The sequence below is a fragment of the Emys orbicularis genome, chromosome 1 (assembly GCF_028017835.1).
Source record: "Emys orbicularis isolate rEmyOrb1 chromosome 1, rEmyOrb1.hap1, whole genome shotgun sequence".
NCBI lineage: Eukaryota > Metazoa > Chordata > Testudines > Emydidae > Emys > Emys orbicularis.
The window spans coordinates 136,967,257-136,992,973 of NC_088683.1; the positions used below are offsets into that span (position 1 = coordinate 136,967,257).

Genomic DNA, 25,717 nt, shown 5'->3' on the forward strand with positions numbered 1-25,717 from the left:
AAACGGAAGTGTTTAATGACATGTCAAAGAGATGCTACACTGCAAATACTGATTTATCTAATGTTAGCCATCAAAAAATGCTTCTGTATCATGTAATTTAATCATCCTTTTCTTCTGTTTCAGCTGAATTCAGTATTCTGGACATCCAGAAGTCCTACTTAAGTCCAAGGGAGTTTCAGATTTATAAAAAAAAAAAGTGAACTTTCATTACTTGTGGCTATAAAAAAAAAAAAAGAGGCTGATATGGACTTCAGTTAAATACCTAAAATTCACATCATCAACAACTCCTTCCAAAATAGACTTTTCACACAGTTACAATGGTTTTAAGTGAAATAAGCACTATTACTTTTAGTCTGCAATGCAAATCTTTCAAATTGACACGTTAATTCTAATGGGCTCAGACACTCTACTAGAGTTAAGGGTTAAATTAATGTCACTGTAAGTAATTATTGAAGTAATGAAGTTAACCACTACAAAATACATACAAACCAGCTGAGATGATGTGATATTTCTATAGCCATTGTTCAAGCACGAGAAAAAAATGTCTCTAGAAAGTATACGCACCATTCCAAAAACTTGTTAGAGAACCATAAAATATAAAATGGGGAAAGAATGAGAAAGAATGTTGTGCACGTAATACTCGTAACTTAAATAAAAGCAGAATCTTATCACCCATCTCTGCACAAATGGTAACATGCAGAACAGTTGGTAGAAGTGTAACTTAATGTTTCACAGAGAACACTTATGCCTTTACCACAGGTATCACAGGATGAATTCTTACTACACTTCTCACCACCCCTCCATGCCTCCCAGGAAATGCAGGACTGAACTGTACATCTGGTCCTACATACATCAGAGAAGCCAAGATGTTCTGCTCCTTTCATTTGGGTGGCCCAGAAACATTCATCCACACCTACTGACTCCTTCAGCTGTCAAATCCTTTCATTCTATGACAAAAGTCCTGATCCAAACTCTCACCACAGCTGCCAAAGCCATCCACAAAACCTCAACCCCACATATAACTACCTGTAAACTTTCCCCCCATCCCTCAACCTCTGTGCGTTATGGAACGAATTAGTTCAAAGAGCTTACAAGCTCCATCATGAACCTGGCACAACTAGCCCAATAACTCCAGAGCAAAAAAAGCTTGCAAGCTCTGTTGACTGCACTGTTTAAAATTCACAAAAATCAGCAAATGAAGATAGAAAGGTTCTAACAATATTAACTCATCTGAGTTGTAACCGTGTGTTATACTCCTGATTTTCTTGTCAAAATGAGTACCTTAGTTAGTTGTTTGTGTCATTAAATATATACGATAAATATAGGAAGAGGAAAACAGCAGAATTAATATTGCTCTAGGACCTTTAATGTTTGCATTTCCTACATTTTAGTGATCTTGACTGCAGCCTTGTTTTTTTTACTAAGCCATTTTTGCATTGAGTTGTTCATAAGTGCATAATCAAGTTTCCTGGACTGTGACAGGCTAAATATGTTTTGCCTTATAAAAGCAAAATAATACACTCTCCTTCCTTTTAATAGTTTCTAGAAGGCTTCTCAAGCCAAGAAGTACTAGGCTTATTTTTTCCCTACCATAGCCAAGTCCACGCTATGGCTCAAGCTGCTCAGCAGGTGGTGCTGCTAACAGTTGTGCCCAGCATCTTATAATTTGGGAGAAGTTGACAGGAAGAATACAGTATTAACCAGAATCTGTAAAGTGAAAATCATCATTTAACTGAGATGTAGGAGCTTACAGCTTTAAAAACCCCAACAGCCTCAAATCTCGGTTTCCTGTATCGTCTAATTACTAATGTGCATGTGTTAATCATATTAATTCTTGGTCATATGCTACCGTGACCTTCAAAACCGGTCGCAAGTGTCCCTTTTAATAACATTGTGGGGCTTTAAACAAAATGAAATAAACTGGGAGGGACTTTAGGATTGCCTATTCTCCAATATTGATTCAGAATTTCAGAGGGGAGGGAAACAGAGCTGTGATTTGTGTTCCAGCAGGACAGATTAATATTCTAGTACAGTTGATTCTCTCATCCACAGCATTCCAATTCAATTGCCACCGGGTCAAGTCCTCGTGTGAATTCTTTGTCCTGACATTTCTTACTTTGAACAAGGAAGAGAGATAAGGAAATACTGCTCTGCAAGTTCCTTAAAAGTTTTAAACTCCATAAGTATCTGTTGTCACAGAGGGCTTTTTGGCTAAGTTCAACTGCTGATACTTTCAAGTTGATCAGCTGTGCTCCTACTAAGCTCACCAACTGTCACAGCAATCTAAATGAATTACTAAAATGCTTTTCAGTGGACACAGGATGAATTGCTGCTCACATGCCTCCCCAAAATATGAATACAGATCCTAAGAGATGGAATGATTGACACAACATACCAATGAAACAAACATTTAGGCCCAAATTAGTTGCTCACTTAACCCGGTAGAATCCTATTTTCCTAGGATGTACATTGGTGTAGAATTTGGCCCTTAAATTTAATGGTTTTCAAAAATGTTGTCCTTAATGTTTTACACTTCAAATGAGGCTCACTTAAAAAATATACTAGATAAAATTCACTATATTTAGTACATGGGCTATCCAATATTTATGCTTCCTAACAAATTGAGACTTTGGTCACCCTGTGCTAGACTTTTCTCAGGAGTTCAGAACATCATGTAGTACTTTCACGCTCTTAGAGCTCCTAATGCTGAATGGATCTCAATATCCTTTTCCAACGCTGAAGCCCCTCAACCAATAGAACCTTCCAAAAACCAGCAAAATCAAAAGTTCTGAATGAGGAGATGTGCACTCTCTCTCTCTCTCTTTTCTGCATCAGAAGTTTTTGAAAAGAATACCATAGTTGCTGTAATGGATCAGAGAAGAGTTTCATCTAATTCAGTATTCACTTCCCCTACAGTGGCCAGTACCAGCTGCTTAGAGGAAGGCACAAGAAACCCAATAATGGAATAAATCAGAATCTAGAATTCAAATGTAAAATTGCCTTTCTTGTGCTTAAAAATGAACCACATAGATTCATAGACTCTAGGACTGGAAGGGACCTCGAGAGGTCATCGAGTCCAGTCCCCTGCCCTCATGGCAGGACCAAATACTGTCTAGACCATCCCTGATAGACATTTATCTAACCTACTCTTAAATATCTCCAGAGATGGAGATTCCACAACCTCCCTAGGCAGTTTATTCCAATGTTTAACCACCCTGACAGTTAGGAACTTTATAGAAATGTAGAATCAATGTGGAATTTCAGAATAAATTTGAAAATCATGATACTGTACAAGTAACCTGCCATGGAGAAAAAAATTTCACATGGTACATCAAATAAGTTCACCTAAATAAGTAGTTTAATTCAGGCAGAATTTAATTAATTGACCAGCATTTCCAAGTATCATGATAGGATTTATGTTTCTATTTCCACATACTAGTCCAAGAAAGTCTTATGCATATGCTCAACTTTACATCTGTGAGTAATCCATTTGAAGTCAATGAGACTACTCACATGCATATAATTATGTCTGTACGCAAGTCTGTGCAGGATCAAGGCTTCAGTGACCAGTTTTCACTTTCTCCAACATATATTCAGTAGTTTACTTTACAGAATCTTAATGTACCTCCAGAAATAAATCTTTCCTACAAGTAGCTGTATACTTTAGAAGCACCAATTCTGTCTTGATATACTCATTTCTTATTCTGTCACACAGCAGCATCCAAACCTGATGTAAATAATGCATTAAATTTGTTGGTAATACTCAAAAAAGATCTTAAATGCTATATGGGTGTTTAGAAAACCAATCAGTGTCGCTTTTATTATCATCTCACTATTATCCTGTGAATTCTAAGGGGTAAACTTCCTAACACTGTCTTTGAGCTCTACAAGGCCCTCAACCACAGGTCTTTATTTTTGAGGACCAAGAATATAAAGGAAAATCTATCATTTAAAAAAAAAAGAAAAGAAAGAAATGTTTAGCCCTCTTCCTCTTGCAAAGACAGGCTTGAAAATATAAATCAATATAAACTAGTTGCTAGCTGTGAAAGATGGTCACCAATTTTTTCTAAAGATCAGAGATGGCCTTTGTGGATCATGAAAACCCTAGTTCAAAAAAGAACTAGATAAGTTCATGGAGGATAGGTCCATCAATGGCTATTAGCCAGGATCGGCTAGGATGGTGTCCCTAGCTTCTGTTTGCCTGAACCTTGGAATGGGCGACAGGGGATGGATCACTTGATTAGCTGTTCTGTTCATTCCCTCTGGGGCACCTGGCATTGGCCAATGTCGGAAGACAGGATACTGGGCTAGATGGACCTTTGGTCTGACCCAGTATGGCCGTTCTTATGGCCAATGATTTCAAGGTTTTTAAGAGGACCCCAAATTAGTCTGCGTCACCCAGGCTGGTGCTAGCACTAAATTCATTGCAAGCTCCCTCTCTGCCAGCTGCTGTTAGCTGAGCCTAATTCTCTACCATACAGCCAACATGATATATGTAAAACTCATCCACCACATATAGAAGTACAATGATTACTTATTTAATGTTGGCAAAGAACTATACATATACTGAAATAACCAGAATGCACACAGCCTAGCACCCATCTATGACAATTGCAGAGTGGACTGGGACTGTATTATTTAAGATTTTATATACCAATAGTGAGAGTAGGACATTCACTTACTGCATAACCATAAGCAAGTGCAATGTAGAGAGAGCTAACATCCACTCACTTACAAGCAAAGGCCCTTGATCACTCATGCTGCTGTGTTCCACAATTGCTACAATCTAGGAGTAGTTTTTAAAGGCAGTACTAAATGAGACAGAGTTGGTGTTGCCCCCAGGTCACAGATTTGTGGTTCTTCCTGGCCCATTCAGCATCCTGAAGGGAACGTTACATTTCTGAACTGTGCGGATATTGAAACACACTTTTGGCCCATGCTGAAACTTGCACTTCCACATTCACCTCATAGTAAAAAGTATCCTCCAAAGTTGTAAATGCTGTCCAACTGCCTGAGAAATTACCCATAAACAGACCCTACAGACAGGCCAGATCGTCTAGGCTTTTCCGCCATCATACAAGAAATAGTTCCTTCTCCTATATTAATACCGCAATTTGAGGCACGCAACAAGACAATGCAGTCACCATGATCAGATTCCTCATCACAAGTGTAGAGGGATAGTTCAAACCATGCCATTACCAATTCTCCAATTATTTCATGTGCATACTGAAGAGTGCCACAAAGTGATCCGTACTGGACTCTGAACAGGAATATTCTTGGGTTCAGGCATAGGTCCTCAACAGCCACTGAAAATTAGACCCCCAAAATAATGAATGAATCCTAAAAATCATCAGTCCATCCACTTGGCTGGATCATTAATATCCTCTAATCAACTGCATCATAAGCAGCTGATTGAGGGCAAACTGTCCTTACTTGATAGTGCTATCTCAGACAACAGCTAGCTTAATGCTTTGTGTGGGCCTGAAAACGGATCTGAAGACATAAAGACACTGCTATTTAGATTATCCTGGAGAAGCTCAACCACCATCATCCACAAGTAGAGATTTGAGAGGGTGATAATTAGATTGATCCCCAACAGTAAGTGAGTTTCTGAGCAATAGTCAGAACCTGACATATTTCAGCTGTGCGGGCATTGTGTGTGCTGTAATAAGTGCCCCTTACGATACATAGATGCTTTTCACATAGCTTCTGCCCACAGGCCTGGGCCTAAGCCCATCCTAACACTGCTTGAACAGCGAAAGGTGTAGACCAGGGGTATGCAACCTATGGCACGCGTGCCAAAGGCAGCACACAAGCTGATTTTCAGTGGCACTCACACTGCCCGGGTCCTGGCCACTGATCTGGGGGGCTCTGCATTTTAATTTAATTTTAAATGAAGTTTCTTAAACATTTTTAAAACCTTATTTACGTTACATACAATAGTTTAGTTATATATTATAGACTTATAGAAAGAGATCTTCTAAAAACGTTAAGATGTATTACTGGCACACAAAACCTTAAATTAGAGTGAATAAATGAAGATTCGGCACACCACTTCTGAAAGGTTGCCCACCCCTGGTGTAGACCCTGTCAATCCCCCCCAAAAAAGAGATTAAGCATTCTGGCCTTCTTGCTCTAAAACTGTCAGTATAATAAAAGTGAATGTGATCTCAACAAAGCAGCTGGAGATTCCAGCCCCAATTAAGAGCGAGAAGAGACTAATTCTAGAGTAGAGTTTGGGTGAACAAGACTTTCCACTACTCAACATCTTCACTGAGAGAATATCACCACAGCTACAGTGAAACCCATTTGGGGGGGGGGGGGTTGTCTCCATGAGTTTCAATATAAAATATATATTAATCTTCTATTAAAAATTCAGCCACTCATCATTTCATCTGAGGGACAGCATTTCCTTTGTCACAAACTATGGATCACATCATTCCCTTCCATGGGAAGTAGTCCCATGAGAGTCATCACATGGCATTTCCTATTAATATTAGCCTCAAAGGATGTGATTTAGGACTCATGCAAGTGGTGAAACCTTAAATCCCCTGGAACCACCCTTGCACATCCTAACCCCTGGTGATGCACATAGTCTCTCTCTCTCTCTCTCATCTATTCCAGAAACACACCACCCAAGGAATACTTGTTGCCATTGGGCATGCCTGCACACCTACAAAAATGGAGAAGTTAATGCTGGGCAGAGGATCATTAATAGAGGTACTTGGAAAATGCAATTTCCATCCCCTGGGAAAGTCCAACATTTCAAAATTTGTTTTTGACCTGAACTGGGATGAAGAGTCAAAAAATTTTGTGGAAAGAAAATGGCAAAACAAACACACACACACACAATTCTGAAACACTGAAAATGAGTTCATTGGAACCATTTCATTTTTGACAGATGTCAATGTTTCATTTTCAAATTGTCGTCTGTCAAAATAAAGTAATATATTTATTAAATCTAATATATATTAATACTAGATTAAAATTGTAATACAAAATACATCAAAACAGAGAAAGTCAAAACAACCATTTTGATTTAGATGGAAAAAATTCTAAACAATCTAAAAGTTTGTTGAAATTGACCTGTTCCTGCAAAATATTTCAATGAAACAATTTTCTGACAGAAAATTGTTCCATCAAAAAAGAATTTAACCAGCTCTAAATCACAGAAATGTAAGGCTGGAAGGGACTTCAGGAGGTCATTAGTCCCGTCTCCCCCCCACCCACACACACACAGCTGAGGCAGGACCAAGTACACCTAGACCATCCCTGACATCCATTTGTTCTAATCTGATAAAGGATTTTACAGATGGCAAAACTGAAACAGAGAAGTAACTTATCCAAGGTCATTCAGCAAAGTAATGTCAAAGCCAGGAATTGAACAAATTCCATACCAGTGTCCTATCCACTAGGCCACACTGCCAGCCCTAAATTACTGAGCATATTACCGCTCAGGAATCCACTAACAGTTGTGGGGCACATACCATAAGAGCAGGGGCTCTCAAATTATGTACTGGTGGTGACCCCTTTCACATAGCAAGCCTCTGAGTGTGACCCCCCTTATAAATTAAAAACACTTGTTTATATATTTAACACCATTATACATGCTGGAGGCAAAGCGCGGCTCGGGTTGGAGGCTGACAGCTCGCGCCTCCCCCCCCCCCCCTCCCCATGTAATAACTTCGCGACCCCCTGAGGGGTCCCAACCCCCATTTTGAGAACCCCTGATGTAGAGCAATAGCTAATTGGCTCCACCACTCCCCTGTCCCAATAAGCACCTAAAGCCAGGGCTCTTTGATCTCATGAGCTACATGCAGTGAGGCTTCTACAAACTTCTGGGGAAGTAATCAGTATGATGCAGCCACAGTGCCTGGGACATTCAGTTTCTTTTCTCAGTTATCTGTTCTCACTGACAGATGAAGCAATGCAACTGTAGAAAGGGGAGCTTGAATTTAAGCTTGTCAACATTTATTTAAAATGAACACAAGCAACACCCCCACCCCCAAAACCTAAGCAAAGAGGAAGAGCTCTCTGAGTTAACTCCCTGTTCTCCAATTCTTCACTGCACATGCTCAGAAACAAGTTCTCTAGCGCTCCCTTGGTACCCATAAAAGGACAGATTCATCACACAGCCATGAAATTTGGGACCTTTCCTATCCTTTGCTAGACCCCCTTGCTTTATTCTGTGATGCAGAACAGAACTTGTTACTTCTGGCCAGAATGTTTCAGTAAAATTGCAATGTTAATTAAGAGATATACAGAAATGTTTCTCAAGGTTGGAAGTACTACAACAGTATCAGCTATTTCACTTTCAAAACTGAGGTTTTCATTTATTGTTTATTAAATATTTATCCATATTGATCCGTGCTATTAAAATCAATCATCTCAGTTTCTCTTTAATACGGATTACAGGAGTTCCCAATCACTGGCTGGTGATTGAGCAGCACGCCATAGGTAGTAGGTATTTCTCCTCCCTTTTGATCTAGAGGCAGGGAGAAAAGGTATCCACTAACTGGTTATATAACAGCTCCACACGGCATCTGGTGCTGTTCTGTCTCTCACTTAAAGAGATAATCCGATGAATATGGATAAGTGCCAAACATTTTGCTGAAAAAAATATGCTTTATTTGTGCATTTCAGGGGGTCTCCCCAGGTTTAATTTGGGGGGGCATGTAATCTTGATTCACAAAGATGACAACAGAAATGTATATGAGATGAATGAAAACATTGGTGAAATAATGAATACTAGTACATTATAATCATGCTTGTCCTCACTGTAAAGCAACAGAACATTAATTGCAAGCTTATCAGCTTAAGATTTGATTACTTGACCTCCATTCATACAGCTACAGTAGCTACAGTACAAAGTTGGAACAATACCATACACTCTAAAAAATATGCTGGTGAAAGTCATTGATTTCTTTCTATACAGGGCATTACAATTTTTCACCTTTTTCCTTCCCTCTCACCTTATCTGCCTTTTGATGTCACTGGTTATTGAAATAGAGGACACTCCTATTCATGCAAATAGCATGGAGGGTGGATTTTTTTTCTCCAGATAATCGGGAGTTTGTATAATTGAGAGGGCATTGAATAAGCAGCCAGGGAAACAGAAGAAAAAGACTATCACTTACTGGATTTTATTAAAAGAATGTAGGTTTATTTTAAAGTAGGCAAACACGAACAAATCAAGGTACTAGGGAATGCTAGCTCGCACAAAGCACACCAAATACAGAATCATAGGTAGTCACAGTGATCAGCTACAATACTGCGAAGAACTCTGTTATAGCAGCCTGCTTTTTAGTGCTATTTAATTTTTCCACTGCCTACATGCATCACTTTTGGAGGAGCAAGATGCACAGGTAGTCAGTCTCCTAACTCTCCATCCAGAGTAAACACTTGTTAAATGCAGCAGCTGCTTCAGGAGCTGTCAGTACATGGTCCAAAGTCCCTTTTACCTTTGACTCATCCTCGTCATCCTCTTCACGGCAATGCTAACCTTTGTTGCCTTCATCCAACAGCTCACCATAACCCTCATCTTGAGCATCATAGTCCACCCATCAGAGACCACATTTTCCATACCTCAAGTATGGATAAAGAGAGAAAAACATATGTAGTATTCTCAATCATATGAAGATGTGACCATTCCATGGCTGCTATGCATAAAATAAATGCTACGAGTAACCTTAACTGCATTCTTAGCTGAAGTGATCCTTTCATCACTTCAGATGGCAATTGCTTCTAACTTCTACATTTTCTGTCAAAGACATATGTGGGGAAGGTGTTTATTATACGACTCCCAGATATAATACCTTCTAAGTTGGATATAAATTTCTTTTTCCCCCTGCTTATTACATAACCAAGAATTAAGGAAGCAAAAAAAGGTTGTTTCTCTGATTAGAATGATGTCAAATACAGAGCAAAAGGTATATTCTGCTTAATCAGAACATTGCAATCTGTACTACAAAGAATTTCCAGGGCTTTTGCCAAACCAAAGTGGTAGAATTTTGCTCTGGTTGTGTTTTTCATTGTATGCAAAACCTCAGGAGCAGTCTGTATCGGTGTCTTATTGGCTAGAATCGCTGATGTTGCAGATGGTACAGAGGGACAGAAGGTTTGCTTTTAGCACATACAGATCACATGAGATGGCATTATTCCTCTGACATTCCATGCACAGCTTTATTAAAAAAATAAGGGAGAAACAAAAAACATACACATCTCAAGCAAGTTGTAGGAATTGTTCCATTCATTTTAATGAAGAACTCATTTAAATGATTGAGGGACCTTATACCATGAACCTCACAGGTTGAGCCCCCACAGTGATGGTCATTGGCTGTGTGGTAGTGCTTCCCATGGGAACCCACAAGATATAGAATATAGCCTTTGTATTACTTGTCTTTGGGACTCTTTGCAGCCTTCTTGTGAATTCAGAAGAGACTGCACTGTGAAGAGCTGATTGAAGGGGAATATCAGGAGCACAACACCTCCCAGTCCAACTCCTCTTCCTTCAGTTTTTAGAACATTTAATGCAATATATTTTGAAAGATACAAACATTTTTGTGTGTATTAAAAGCACTGCTTATAAAGAGGAGCTTTAACTACTTATTTTTGCAGCTTTGTTTATATTAAAAGAAGTTCTTAAAGTCTTGGATCCAAAAGATCCATTGACATCAGAAAATCCCTTTGGAATATTAATGCCAGAATAGATTTCACTGTTCCCACATGAAATATGCATTTCTTTGAGCATTTGTTGGTACATTTTAAGACTAGTATTGCTCATATTCCCTCACTACTTCCAACAATTTAGATAAAACAGATGGTCTTAAAATTGTCACTTAAAGTCTCATGTTCTCCTTCAGCAAGTTCAGTTTTTCAGCCTGCCAGCTCTCCAAGTAAGAAATCGCTAACAAAATGACTGGATCTCTGGACCCAAAAGTGACTGCTCTATAGATCTTAGAAGGTAAAGTGACACAATCCAGATTGTTGTATATATTATTTGCTCAAGTTTTCAACTTTTACTTTGCAGTTTTCAGTCAGCCTTGATAAACTCTTCCAATACCACAGGCAATAGGATAAATGGTACCTTTCAGATGGTGGAGGGAAATATTTACCAGAATTCTTCCATTCCAACTCCTATTCCACTTTGAGCACTAAAGTTTAATTTGCTGGGATTTTTTTGGTTTGGTTTTACTAAACTATCATAGTCATGAAATGGCCTGAGTCTGAGCCCTGTGATCCTGAATCTGAACGTCTGCCTGTCTCTTTAATGTATGTGACATCCTAGATTGGTTTATGCCGAGATTCTCCTTTTTGCTAGACTGGGTTTTCTGTGGTCATGCAATCTTAGGACATAAAAACAAATAATTAATACTATGCTGCATTTACAGGGCTTTTATCCAATGATCTCAAAGCAGTATGCAAACAAATTAACTCTCACAACCATTTGTGAGGGAGGTATGACTTACCCCCATTTTACAGAAGAAAACAGATAAATATTAAAGAAGAAATCCTGCCTTATTTTGCATGAGGGCTAGAGAGAAAAGGAAAGTGTGTAAGAAGCCTCTGCTCTCCCTCTACTTCTCAGCACACACCTGAGCAGAACAAAAAAAGACATGGATGTGGCACACCTCTCAGTGTCACTGGGGCATTGCTAATGCACCTGCCAGAGGCACTGCACAGCTACAGGGGGAGATAGCCAGTCATCCAACCTGTTGGCAGCCAGCAATGGGTAAGAACATGCTTCTCATTCTTCAAGCAGCATTCCGTTTTCAGAGCCCTTCTGTCATGTTCAGCAGCCATAATCTTTCCAAGACTTCTACTTGACCAGTGCCACTTCACTCCCCATCTGCTTCATATAAGCAAGGTCAAGATTTGACTTTTGATGACCTAGCCAAAGTCAAAGTCAGCAGTAAAGCTGGAAACAGAACCCAAGAGTCTTGAAAACAAATGGCTGTAATCCTTAAAGAAACAGCTACCAAATGGGAGAGCTCTCAAGGTAGGCTAGCCTTGTCTTAAGCACCTGATAGTTAGGCTTTCAAAATTAAGCTAAAAGGCTGCATCCTGGAACATATATATCAGTGTTTTGCTAATGAAGCCTCTTCACAACATACTAATACCTTCCATTTTTAAATTGAATTTGTTAACTTCAGTTTTTATTCCACAGGTCTCATATTTTGATAGCTTAAGTTGCATTGCCTTTTAAAGAAATCCCTGAACCACGGCAGTACATATTAAACTAGCATGTTCTTTAAAAGATTAATCCTATTTAAGGTCTGAAAAAAATTAAAACAGGTTCATATCTAATCTCTCTTCATTGAGTAAGTCAAAAAACATATTAGGCCTAACAAAGGAATGTCAAAGGACAATTCCGTTACAGCTGAATGACCTTAGCATCTCAATTTTTTGGCATTACCAACTACTGTTACCACTAGAAGGAATTAAATGTGTGCACTGGGCATCAAGAATACACACTAAAACACATTTTTTTCAACCTTTGCATTTTTTGCAATGACAGGCAGCAGTACAGTGAAATTAACAAGAGGTTTTTTTGCTCTTCCTATGCAGGCCCATCGAACCATAGAAATCTTAGATATCTATATACTAATGCAAGAAGTATGGGGAATAAACAGGAAGAACTAGAAATATTGGTGAATAATCACAATTAGAATCACAGACTTCGTGGGATAATTCACGACTGGAATACTGGCATAGAAGGGTACAGCTTGCTCAGGAAGGAGAGGTGAGGAAAAAGGGAGGTGATGCCTTGTATATCAAAGATATACACACTTGCACTGAGATAGAGATAGAAGTGGGAGGCTGAACTATTGAATGTCTCTTGGTAAATTAACAGGGCTATAAAACGTGGGTGATGTCATGGTAGAGGTTACTAAAGACCACCCCACCTGGGTGCCAAGGTACAGAAAATGGTCCACATTTTCCAGGGGTTCTCCACTGATGGTGATTTGTGGAGTACAAAGAGTAGTTTGTGCAGGTGAAGGCTGGTAGAGTACCTTGGTTTTCCCAATGTTGAGAGAGAGAGAGAGAGACCCAGGCTGTGATAGGCATCTGCAAAAAGATTTAGGGTGCTTTGCAGGTTGGCCTCTGTGTGTGCAAGAATGATGCAGTCATCTGCATACTGAAGGTCAGTGATGCCAATTCTCATTATCTTAGATTTTGTTTGGAGATGTCGAAGATTGAGGAGTTGGCCATCCATACGATACTCAATCCCGATTCCATCAGGAAGGCAGTCACGAATGAGAATCAGGATCACGACAAGGTAAATGGAGAAGAGTGTTGGAGCAAGACACAGCCCTGCTTGACACCAGTGCGAATAGTGAACAGTTTGGTCTCTGAGCTGTTGCACAAAATGGTGGCAGTCATCCCATCATGGAGTAGTCTGATGATGGAAATGAATTTCTGTGGACAGCCAAACCTACACAGCACCTTCCAAAGGGCATCAAGATTGATAGAGTCAAAGGCCTTGGTTAGGTCGATGAATGCCATGAACAGTTCCTGGTGTTGCTCTCTGCACTTCTGGATCTGCCATGCCACGAAGATCATGTCAGTTGTGCCTCAGGGTGGCCTAAAGCCACACTGTGATTTGGGAAGGAGTTCCTTGACAATGGGGAGGAGGCAGTTTAGTAAAATCCAGGCAACAATCTTCCCTGCGATGGAGAGGAGAGCTAGCCTCTGTAGTTCCCGCACAAAGATTTGTCCCCTTTCTTTAATATTGTAACAATGTTGGTGTTCTTAAAGTCAGGTAGAATTTCTTCGCAGGTCCAGATTTTGTCAAAGGGTTGGCAAAATTTGTGCTGGAGCATTGTTCCACCAGCTTTAAAAACCTCAGCGGGGAATCCATCTGGGTCTGGTGCCTTGTGATTTTTTTGTCTGGGTGATGGTCCTCAGAAGATGGGGGATCAGCAAGGTGTTCTATTACTGAGTGTTGTAGAATAAACTCGATGGTGTCTTCAGAGACCGTGGATTCACGATTTAGTAGGCTCTCAAAGTGCTCCTTCCAGTTTTGTTTAATGGCTGCATTATACTTGAGGAGGGTGGAGCCATCCTGAGAACGTAAGAGGGTTGGGCCTTTGGATGTTGGCCCATAGATAGCTTTTGTTGCTTGAAAGAAGTTTCTCATGTCATCCTGGTCTACAAAACCCTGGATCTCAGAGGCCTTCTCTTGCCACCACTTGTTTTTGATGTCACGTAGCCTCCTTTGGACTTTGGCTTCAAGCAGGTGATAGGCCTCATGTTTTTATTTGTTAGAGGAATCATTTTGCCAATTACAAAATGCAGTTCTTTTCTGTTGAATTAATGCTAGGATTTCCTCATTGTTTTCATCAAAGCAGTCTTGGTGCCATTAAGTGGAATACCCTATGGTTTCAGCATATGCATTATGAATGGTGTTTTTAAGTTGATCCCAGCGCTTTTTAATGTCAATGATGTTGTCAGGCAGGTTAGAGACTGTCTCAGACAGATGTTGCTGGAATATCTCGCAGCTGGCTTGGTCCTGAAGTGCTTTGACGTTGTAACGCTTTCGCTTAGTCTTTGGGTGTTTGTGGTGTGGTGCAGCGAGCTGCAAGTACATGACTGATCTTTTTAATCAATGGTCTGTCCAACAGTGATCAGTACCTCTCATAGCTCATGTTGTATAGGTGTGGGTATAGTCTCAGGCTCTGACTATAACATAGTCAAGGAAGTGCCAGTGTTTGGACCGAGGATGTTTCCAGGTGGTCTTAAATTTGTTACTCTGCCTGAAGATGGTATTTGTGATGAGCAGGTCATGCGTCACACATTTGCTGAGCAGGAGAATAGCATTGGGGTTTACATTTCCCACCCCTTCTTTGCCTATTGTGCCACTCCAGAGTTGAGAGTCCTGTCCAACTCTGGCATTGAAATCTCCCAAGAGGATAAGTTTGTCTGCCTTAGGTGTGGCTGTGAGGACTGCATAAAGAGCGCTATAAAACTGCTCCTTGTTGTCTTTCTCATCATCGAGTGTTGGGGTGTATGCGCTGATGACTGTGGCATATTGGTTCTTACTGAGCTTGAGCCGAAGCGCCATGAGATGCTCGTTGATTCCCACGGGAGGCTCCAAAAGCTGATTGGTGATCTTATTTTTGATGGCAAAGCCAATCCCATGAATGCATCTCTCTTCAGGTGGCTTTCCTTTACAAAAAAAAAAAAAAAAAAAAAAAAAAGCTGTAGCCACCTCCATTCTCTTTTAATTGGCCATCATCAGCCCGGTGGGTCTCACTAAGAGCTGCAATGTCAATGCTGAGTCTTGCCAGTTCTCTAGCAATTATGGCAGTTCTTTCTGGGCATTCCCTGTGCTGAGAGTCCATAAGGGTGCCAGCATTCCAGGTGGTGAAATTTATTGTCTTATGTCTCTTCTTTCAGCCGTGGAGTTGAGTGATCCCACTGGATATGGCCATCCAGTAGGAAGAGTGTGAGACAGCCTATGTTTGGGGCACCTTTTCTAGCCCCCTCCCCATTTGGGGTGAGCAGAGGGGATCCTGAAAAGGCCTGCTCAGTCACAACCACTGCTGCCAAAATGTACTTCTGTCTCAACCAAGCACAAGACAACCATCACACGGCTGCTGCCTGTGTGCAGACTTGTGACTAAAGACTCCCAGAGATCACTGCTCCTGTCTTCCCTGCCACTCGTCCGTTGCCGCAGGACTTTGTGTGGGCGTGAACCCTTTGGCAGAGGCTTGTTTGTGAAATATTTTAATGTGGGGAAACTGATGCGCAGGCAGTAACCACACAAAATATCAGAGATGTTTGAAATATATATCCCAAAGGGAGGGAACACTAACTTATCCCTGTAGAGAATTAAGAATCTTCTGTTCTCCATTTCTTCCTCCTTATTTCTCTGTTGCTCCAGTCATTTGCTATTCCCCTTTCACACAGATGAAACTAAACTCTAAGGATGAACACAGAAGACCACAGGCCAGATGTCCAGCTGCTATCAACTGATGAAGTTCCATTGAAGTTAATGGTGCTCCATCAATTTACACTGGCTGAGAATCTGTCAACTAGTTCTAGTCAACCCAACCTATTGGTCTGCTCCCTAAATGGGCCAGATCCTCCTCAACTTCCTAATGCAAATTCTGCTTTGATGACAATGAGACTTCTCCTGTGAGTAATGATCAGCAGATTTGGCCCAATGAGTTTGTGACTCCCTGTAGGAGCCTAAACTCACTTGGCATGTAAGGACTGCCTCTCCTTAGAGTTCTGGATGCCTAGCTCCCACCTAAGCCCCAGAATGATCCACAAGCCAGGCATACATAGGCAGCTGAACACTGATCTCACCTGTAGGGCCTGATCCAGTATGAATGCTCACAGGCCACTTACCTGATGACCTGGATCAGATCCCATTTGAAATCCTGCCAGAGGAGAAGGCACAGCAACCTTATAACTTTTAGCCCAGTGGATGGAGCATTCATCTTTTATGTGGGAGGCCCAGTGGATGGAGCACTCATGTGGTATGTAGGAGACCCAGATTCAATTCCCCCACTTTGCCTGAGGGGAAGAGAAGGTTTAAATAGAGTCTCCCACGTCTCACAAGAATGCTTTAACCACTAGGCTATGGGATATTCTGATGTGGGGCTCGCTCAGTCTCTCCTACTGAAGCTGTTCCACTGTGGATAAATAACGAAAGATTCACTGTGGGTGTGGGGGCGGGGGGTGGCAGAGAAACTGACTGACTCCATATGGGGTTGGCAACACTTCAGTATCTTCCATTTGCAGAAGGCCATAAGATCCACATTATGAAACTCACAGACCACACTAGTATACAAATGGCCCTTCTTGATGGTTTATATTTATTGGACTTTAAGGCTCTCACTTAAATAAATGTCCCAAGAAAAAGAGTTTTGGTGTCCTCATACAGCATGGCAGCATATAACAAAATCAAAGAAAGGCTAAACAGTTTACACCAGAACAAACCTCTCCTGTGTCTTTCAGGGCCGCCCAGAGGGGGGGCAAGTGGGGCAATTTGCCCCAGGCCCCGCAGGGGCCTCCAGAAGAATATAGTATTCTATGGTATTGCAACTTTTTTTTATGGAAGGGGCCCCCAAAATTGCTTTGCCCCAGGCCCCCTGAATCCTCTGGGCGGCCCTGGTGTCTTTATAGGCCGCTCCTTGCAGAGGCAGTCACTATTCCTCATGAGTCTCTCCCAAAAGGATCTTCCCTTTCTGAAATGGGTTCAGCCCATTCAGAAGCAGGGTAAAAAGGTCCACTTGATGGACAAATTCAGTCAGACAAAATTCTTTGGTTCTGTTCCATAATTAACTCCAAAATATTTAATATTTTTACTCTTATTTATATATGCCTAATATGAAATAGCAGCAACAGGTATAGTCTATTTTTGTCCTGTTAGCCCTCTGACTTTGCTACTGGCTAACTTATATTGTAAACATGCTCCCACTTGAGCATGGTCGCTCATTTAACATGAATGTAGCTCTTCTTGCTGGAGTGCCACAAACTAAACCAGAGAAGAGTCTACTTTCCTGCATTTCTACTCATGGTAGCAGGGAGGGTAGTAATAAATGAGCAATCTTGGCTGATATGGTGCTTGTGTGTTCCCTATTTTGACTGTTGTATTTTATTTGTTTATTTTATTCTCATCAAGATTTTCAGAAGTGAGATTAAGATCCTTAGTTTTGGGAAATCCAACTTGGGACACTTGAAATGAGCCTAATTTTCAGATGCTGGGTTAACACTTTCTAAAAATCAAGCCCCTTTAAAGGAGTCTCAAGTTGGATCGCCAAAGATTTGGCATGAAAAATCATTTATCAAGGTCTTGGTCAATTCTAGGACTGGCAAAAAACAACTCCTCCTCCTCCAAATGTTCATTAAGGTACATTAAGGTAAACCTTGAAAAGGTTGCTTTTGGGGGGGAAGAAGGGGATTGGAGAGGGGAGGAAATAGGGCCATTCCTCCCAATAACTGTTTGAAAAGTGAAAGTTTACAAGGTAAGTACCTTTCTGAATTTTACACCCCTTATTACAACCTTGAGCCCTAAGATTGTCTCTCTCCACTACTGTTGGAGGAAGACTGGGGAGGAACTAGTCCAGTACTTCCTTGAATGGCTCATAGGTAGCTACCTCTATCGACTAGCCATAGAACTAATGCAGGGTGATGAGCACAGATGATAAACTAGCTCAGTGTTAAGTCCTTTAAATTCGCTAAAGAAGCTATTAAGCAATACCTGACTGAGGTTGATTTATTTTTAGAAGAAACTGATCAAAAATATCAATCATAAATAATGCCATTCATTTATCAATTGTACCCTGAGACTATTCCACTCGAAATGAAGCAGTTTATTACCCTAATCTGGGGAGAGTTTTTGTTATTAAAAACAAACAAAAAACACACAACTTTGGCGCTATTCCTTTTCTTTTTTTTTTCTTCCTTTCCGTATTTTTCTGTCTGGATGTGAAGAATTTTAAACAGGCTTCCAGATGTTTTCAATCAGACATTATGCCACAGGTTAAGACATATGATTTGAAACTACTGTGTTGCAACATAGTTATAGGAATATGGATGTAGAGCTGATGCTTATCATAGATGCTTTCAAGGCTTCTAAGAAAATGGAAAGTGACTAAGACTGATTGATTCCATTGGTTAGGCCTAATGACAGCAGATTCAGTCACTGAACCCTTAAAACCAGACATACATCTCTGTTACATACTATACAATGTACTATACTGTACAAGCAAATTATAATTGCCATAATTTTCAGTTTTATGCATTGTAACTCACTGAGAATCAGAATACTGTAGTTCATTTTTAATATTTAACCTATTTATTCTTGTACAATGCTTTGTTTCTCACTTTCATAACAATACTCATTTAAAACTGTGTTCACATCCCTGTGCAGCCAATTTATCCCTTTACCTGTTGTATGAACAACAAAATAAGATGCTAAAACATTATCCAGACATTTAACACAAAGGAGGATTTCTCTCTGCTTTCTTTAAAATATCATGTAAAGGAATAACACTGACTGACACAAAGACAGACTTTATTGTGCCATTTAACGCAAGAATCATTTTTAAAACACTGAGTTATTCTACAGTCTAAAACTGGTGTTCTCCAGAGGTGTCCTGGCATATGGATCTCAAACATTTTTGAGCCTAGGCATTAGCATCTAGTGCAGAGGTGGGCAAACTACAGCCCGCGGGCCACATCCGGCCCGCGGGACCATCCTGCCCTGCCCCTGAGCTCCTGGCCTGGGAGGCTAGTCCCCGACCCCTCCCCTGCTGTACCCCCTCCCCCGCAGCCACGCTGCCGTGCGGGCAGTGCTCTGGGTGGCGGGGCTGCACGCTCATGCAGGGCAGCGCGGCAGCGTGTCTGGCTCCGTCTGGGAGGTGGGGCTCCAGACATGCTGCTCTGAGCGGCATGGTAAGGGGGCCAGGGGGTTGGATACGGGGCAGGGGGTCCTGGGGGGCAGTCAGGGGACAGGGGGCGGTTGAATGGGGCAGAGGTTCGGGGGGGGCAGGGGACGGGGAACGGGGGGATTGGATAGGGGGGTGGGGTCCCAGGGGGCCTGTCAGGGAGCGGGGGTGTGGATAGGGGTCGGGGCAGTCAGGGGACAGGGAGCAGGGAAGGTTGGATGGGGATAGGGTCCTGGGGGGCAGTTAGGGGCGGGGGTCCCAGGAGGGGGCGATCAGGGGACAAGGAGCAGGGGGGATTGGATGGGTCAGTGGTTCTGAGGGGGGCAGTCAGGGGGCGGAAAGTGGGAGGGATCGGATAGGGGGCAGGGGCCAGGCTGTTTGGGGAGGCACAGCCTTCCCTACCCGGCCCTCCATACAGTTTCGCACCCCGATGTGGCTTTCGGGCCAAAAAGTTTGCCCACCCCTAATCTAGTGGAAATCACAGTTTGAGAACATGATCAGAAACCTGGTTGAAGAGATGCCGAATATATTTTGATCCATTTAAAAATGCTACGTTAATTTTAAAAGGGACCCTGACAAGTAGTTCCAAGCTGCTTCTTGAAAGCTGGTAAGAGAACTTTGGGGAGTCAAAGGCCTCAGTATCTGTGCAGACACATACATGCAGTCCCCAGTAATGTGAACAAAACCTTTTCACCTGTACGAAGCAAGTACCGCCAAATAAAGGAAAGCAGACATGGCGAGGATATAGATATTTTAGCTCAATCCAGTTATGGCAAGTTACAAACAAGATTCTGCAACTCCTACACTCACAAAAGCAGTACCTTACTCTGAACCCACTGGTTTTAAATGGTGTTATTCAAGTACTACAGTACTATTCCATCTGAGTAAGGGTGGCAAAATCTGCCCTACATTACACTAGCCAAGAAGTGACGATACCTATACTGTGCTCACTTGTTGAAGAGACAGCCAACAGAGGGTACAAAAATAATTGTTTTCCCCCCTAAACCTATGCAGATGTAATTAATGATGGTGATATACACTTAAGAAAATGGAGCAGAGCCATTTGGGCTTATGCTTCACAAGGAACAAAGGACAGAACTAAAATAAGTTAGTGATTGTGGAATGAAAAAGGACAAACTAATAAAAATAAGTTTGACGGACGATACACAATTAAATTCTTAGTGTTGAACACTGAGATACTGATGGTGTACACACACAACTTTAGCCCTTCCCCCAACAGAATAGGAATAGGAAAATAAAATTGCCAGTGTTTTAATCTAATTAGCACCAGGGCCGGCTCTAGGTTTTTCGCCGCCCCAAGCCAAAAAAAATTTTGGCCGCCCCCCCTTTAATTTTTTTCTTCATACTGGATGGCATAAATGACAATTCGACTCATTAAATGGATATTCAAATGTAGGCTCTAGTTTTGAAGGACTTTTTTTCACAATAATCATTAGCATTGCATCAGTAATTATTGTCGGCCATGTACTTGATCCGATCCTATGTCAGTCTCTCCACCTTCCAATAATTGTTCTTCAGTTTTAGATTTGGATAACAGTTCTTCGTTTCTGAACTTTTCAGCTGAAGAAGTAAATCTTTGGATGGATTGTGATTGTTCGTCTTTATCAGTTAGCGAAGATAAAGATGAACAACAATCCGACCAAAGATTATCAGTTGATAAAGATAATCTTTGGTTGGATTGGTCTTCATCAGTTCATGAATAATCACTTTCAATGCATTGCTTAGAGCTTTCTCCTTGATTGTCGACTTTTTTAAAATACTTATTTGAAGTACGAGATAGTTTTTCTAATTCTTTTTGCCGTTTCTCTCTGTTGCCGGTAGGCAGCACCGGAAAGTTGTTTTCATTTTTGTCCCAGCATTTTAGCCCTATAACCACTGGCACCGACGCAACATGGAAATTGGCACGAATGGTACTGATAGGGCGGCACAGTACACACAAGTAATCATGATTCCTGATTTAATTAATCAATAACCGTTAACATTTACACATTTATGCACGTTCACATTATGAGTGACCGTGTCACAATGTGACACGATATTTTTCACTTCATGCTCTCATCGCACTACTGGAGATTTTTTTGATCTTCATGTATTATTTTTTTCCCCATACATTGGTGGATTTTTCCAGAATAAAAAAAAAAAAAAAAAAAAAAAGGATGGCCGGAATGCTGCCCCTGGAAAAGTGCCGCCCCAAGCACATGCTTGCTTTGCTGGTGCCATAGCACCCAGAACCCCAGCTGATATTGGGGCCCACTGTGCTGGGCACATGGTAAAAGACAGCCTCTGACCCAGAGAACTCACAATTTCAATTAACAAGTCTGATAAAGGGTAGGAAGGGAAAGAGGCATCTAACAAGTGATTGCATCACAGGTCAGTATTAAGGCAGAACAGAACCCAGCTCTCCTGAGTCCTGTCCAGTGCCTTATCCACTGGGCCACCCTGCAGATATCAGTTTCATTTGATAGCCACAGACTCAGTGGAACCTGGACCTGATAATCACAAACACTTTAAAGTTATGCATAACTTTATTCATGAGTATAGCCACATTGGCTTCTATCAGTCTCTCCACCATTTTAGACTCCCTTTATGTTCTTTCATGAATAATAAACCAAAAACTTGCATTTTTTACATTTTCTTTAGCTAAAATTATTAGCTACTTTAACATACTGAAACTATGTTATAAGAAACAAAGTAATTATTATAAAAAAGTGCTATACGTTATGGCCTATATATTTATAATGTAATTTTAGTATATTAAGATGCATACAATCAAGGTAAATATATACATTCTATATCAACTACATCAGATTTCAATATGTATAAGATATTGATCATTTTTATTTTCATAGTACATCCCATATATTTTAAATTTAAATTCCCCCCTTAGCCTCTGTCTCCATCCACACCCACCAAGAATGAGACTCAGCCCCCACTACTAAGAGCCAGAATGTGGTATCAAAAAGATCTCACAAAACTAAGTGATTGGGCAACAAAATGGCAAATGAAATTTAATGTGGATAAATGTAAAGTAATGCACATTGGAAAAAATAACCCCAACTATACATACAACATGATGGGGGCTAATTTAGCTACAACGAGTCAGGAAAAAGATCTTGGCGTCATCGTGGATAGTTCTCTAAAGATGTCCACGCAGTGTGCAGAGGCGGTCAAAAAAGCAAACAGGATGTTAGGAATCATTAAAAAGGGGATAGAGAATAAGACTGAGAATATATTATTGCCCTTATATAAATCCATGGTTCGCCCACATCTCGAATACTGTGTACAGATGTGGTCTCCTCACCTCAAAAAAGATATTCTAGCACTAGAAAAGGTTCAGAAAAGAGCAACTAAAATGATTAAGGGTTTAGAGAGGGTCCCATATGAGGAAAGATTAAAGAGGCTAGGACTCTTCAGTTTGGAAAAGAGAAGACTAAGGGGGGACATGATAGAGGTATATAAAATCATGAGTGATGTTGAGAAAGTGGATAAGGAAAAGTTATTTACTTATTCCCATAATACAAGAACTAGGGGTCACCAAATGAAATTAATAGGCAGCAGGTTTAAAACAAATAAAAGGAAGTTCTTCTTCACGCAGCGCACAGTCAACTTGTGGAACTCCTTACCTGAGAAGGTTGTGAAGGCTAGGACTATAACAATGTTTAAAAGGGGACTGGATAAATTCATGGTGGCTAAGTCCATAAATGGCTATTAGCCAGGATGGGTAAGAATGGTGTCCCTAGCCTCTGTTCGTCAGAGGATGGAGATGGATGGCAGGAGAGAGATCACTTGATCATTGCCTGTTAGGTTCACTCCCTCTGGGGCACCTGGCATTGGCCACTGTCGGTAGACAGATCTGGGCTAGATGGACCTTTGGTCTGACCCAGTACGGCCTTTCTTATGTTCTTATGTTCTTATGGTAGGGTAGGTCTACACTACCCGCCGGATTGGCGGGTAGTGATCAATCTATCGGGGATCGATTTATCGCGTCTAGTGTACACGCAATAAAATCGATCCCCGATCACTCTGCCATCAACTCCAGAACTCCACTGCAGCGAGAGGCGGAAGCGAAGTCGACGGGGGAGCAGCAGTGGTCGACTCGCCGCCATCCTCACGGCCAGGTAAATCGACCTAAGATACGCCGACTTCAGCTACGTAACGTATCTTAGGTCGAACCCCCCCAGTGTAGACCTAGCCTTAGACACATAGACTTTAAGGTCAGAAGGGACGTCATGATCATCTAGTCTGACCTCCTGCACACTTGGGAACCAGCAGCACAGCAAAGACAGCTCATATCAGAAGAGATTGCCAGTAACACACTGAATAGACACGGGTTGGGACTTGCTTGACTCCCCCTTTCCCAGTAGCTAGTAACCTTATCTCTTCCATGGAAGAGTGTCCCCCACCGATCACAGAAAAGCTGAGAAAATTAGCCAGTTGCATGGAATTAGAGCATTTAAGAGGATATTTACCGATTCTGGAGAGTAAAAACAAACAAATTGCTTGAGAGCAATCCTTTAGTGCATGATCCTGCCAGAGGCTGAGGCCCCCATCCTCCAGGGTACTTCTATGCCTAAGTCCCAGTTTTAGATTCCACTATGATCCACAAATCTCCTACTTGGCTACTACTTAACCCTATAAATACCAAAACACACCCAGCACATAAATTTTCAAGGTAAAAGTTCCCTAGGTACCTAAAGTTTCTGTCTTCAGGCAGATGCACTGCTGCTTTACTCTATCTCCCACCTCAGCCACAGTGCAATCATTAACCCAGGGAGAGAGAGACGAAGGAACAGCCATCTCACCTGTGGGCCCTGATCCAGTGGACAGCCTCTGCGCACACCTACCAAATTGGGTCCCATTCAAGATCTAGCAGGGGGTGGAGGTGCCGCCGTGTCCACTTTATAACTTTTAGCTCAGTGATTAGAGCGCTCACCCAGTATTAATTAAATACCACTCGATTTTGGTATTTATAGGGATATTATCATGGAAAGGAAGGGCTGGTAGGGACCTTGAGAAGACCTTGCACTGAGGCAGAACCAAGTATACCATTCCTGACAGGTGTTTCACCTGTTCTTAAAAACCTCCAATTACTGGGATTTCGCAACCTCTCTTGGAAGCCTATTCCAGTGCTTAACAATCCTTATAGTTAGAAAGTTTTGCCTAACATCTAATTTAAATCTCCCTTGCTGCAGATTAAGCCAATTACTTCTTGGCCTGCTGTCAGTGGACATGGAGAACAATTGATCACCATCCTCTTTATAACAGCCCTCAACATATTTGAGGACTTATTGGATTTCCTCCCCTACTTCCCTCCAAGTCTTCTTTTCTAAAGAAAACCCATGCCCAGATATTTATTAACCTCTCCTCATAGGTCTTGTTTTCTAAATCATTTTGGTTGCTCTCCTCCAGACCCTCTCCAATTCATTGACATCTTTCTTAAAGTGTGGTACCCAGAACTGGATACAGTACTCCAGCTAAGCCTTCACCAGTGCTGAGTAAAGCAGGAGAATTACCTTCTACACTTTATATATGACACTCGAGTTAATATACCCCAGAATTATATATTTTTGCAACTGTATCACATTTGACTCATTCAATTCTATAACCCCCAGATCCTTTTCAGCAGTACTCCCACCTAGCCAGTTATTCCCCATTTTGTAGTTGTGCATTTGATTGTTCTTTCCTAATGGTAGTACTTTGCACTTGTCTTTTTTGAATTTCATCTTGTTAAATTCAGATCCATTCTTCAATTTATCAAGGTTGTTTTGAATTCTAATCCTGTCCTCCAAAGTGCTTTCAACTCCTCCCAACTTAGTGTCATCTTCAAATTTGATAAGCATACCACTCCATTTTCCACATCATTAATGAATATAGTGACTAGTACCTGACCCAGGACAGACCCTTACTGGACTCCACTTGATACATCTCCCCAGTTTGACAATGAACCATTGATAACTACTGTTTGTGTAGAGTCTTTCAACCACTTGTCCACTCATTTTAGTAATTTCAACTAGACCACATTTTGAGAATGTCATGTGGGAAATGTCATCAAAGGTCTTATTAAAAAAATTAATATCCCATCTACAGCTTCCTCTTCATGAACTAAGCCAGTAACCCTGTCAAAGATGGTTTGGTTTGGCTTGATTTGTTCTTGACAAATCCATGTTGACTATTTATATTATCCTCTAGGTGCCTACAAATTGATTGTTTAATGATTTGTTCCAGTATCTTTCCAGGTATTGAAGTTAGGCTGACTGGACTATAATTCCCATATCCTCTTTGTTCCCCTTTAT

At 41.2% G+C, this 25,717-nt stretch overlaps 1 protein-coding gene across 1 annotated transcript in view; it reads right to left on the bottom strand.

Moving 5' to 3' along the window:
• The window catches only part of LOC135883765 (potassium voltage-gated channel subfamily KQT member 1-like), a 522,644-nt gene that overhangs the window by 467,536 nt on the left and 29,391 nt on the right, over positions 1-25,717 (bottom strand). The window lies entirely within an intron of this gene.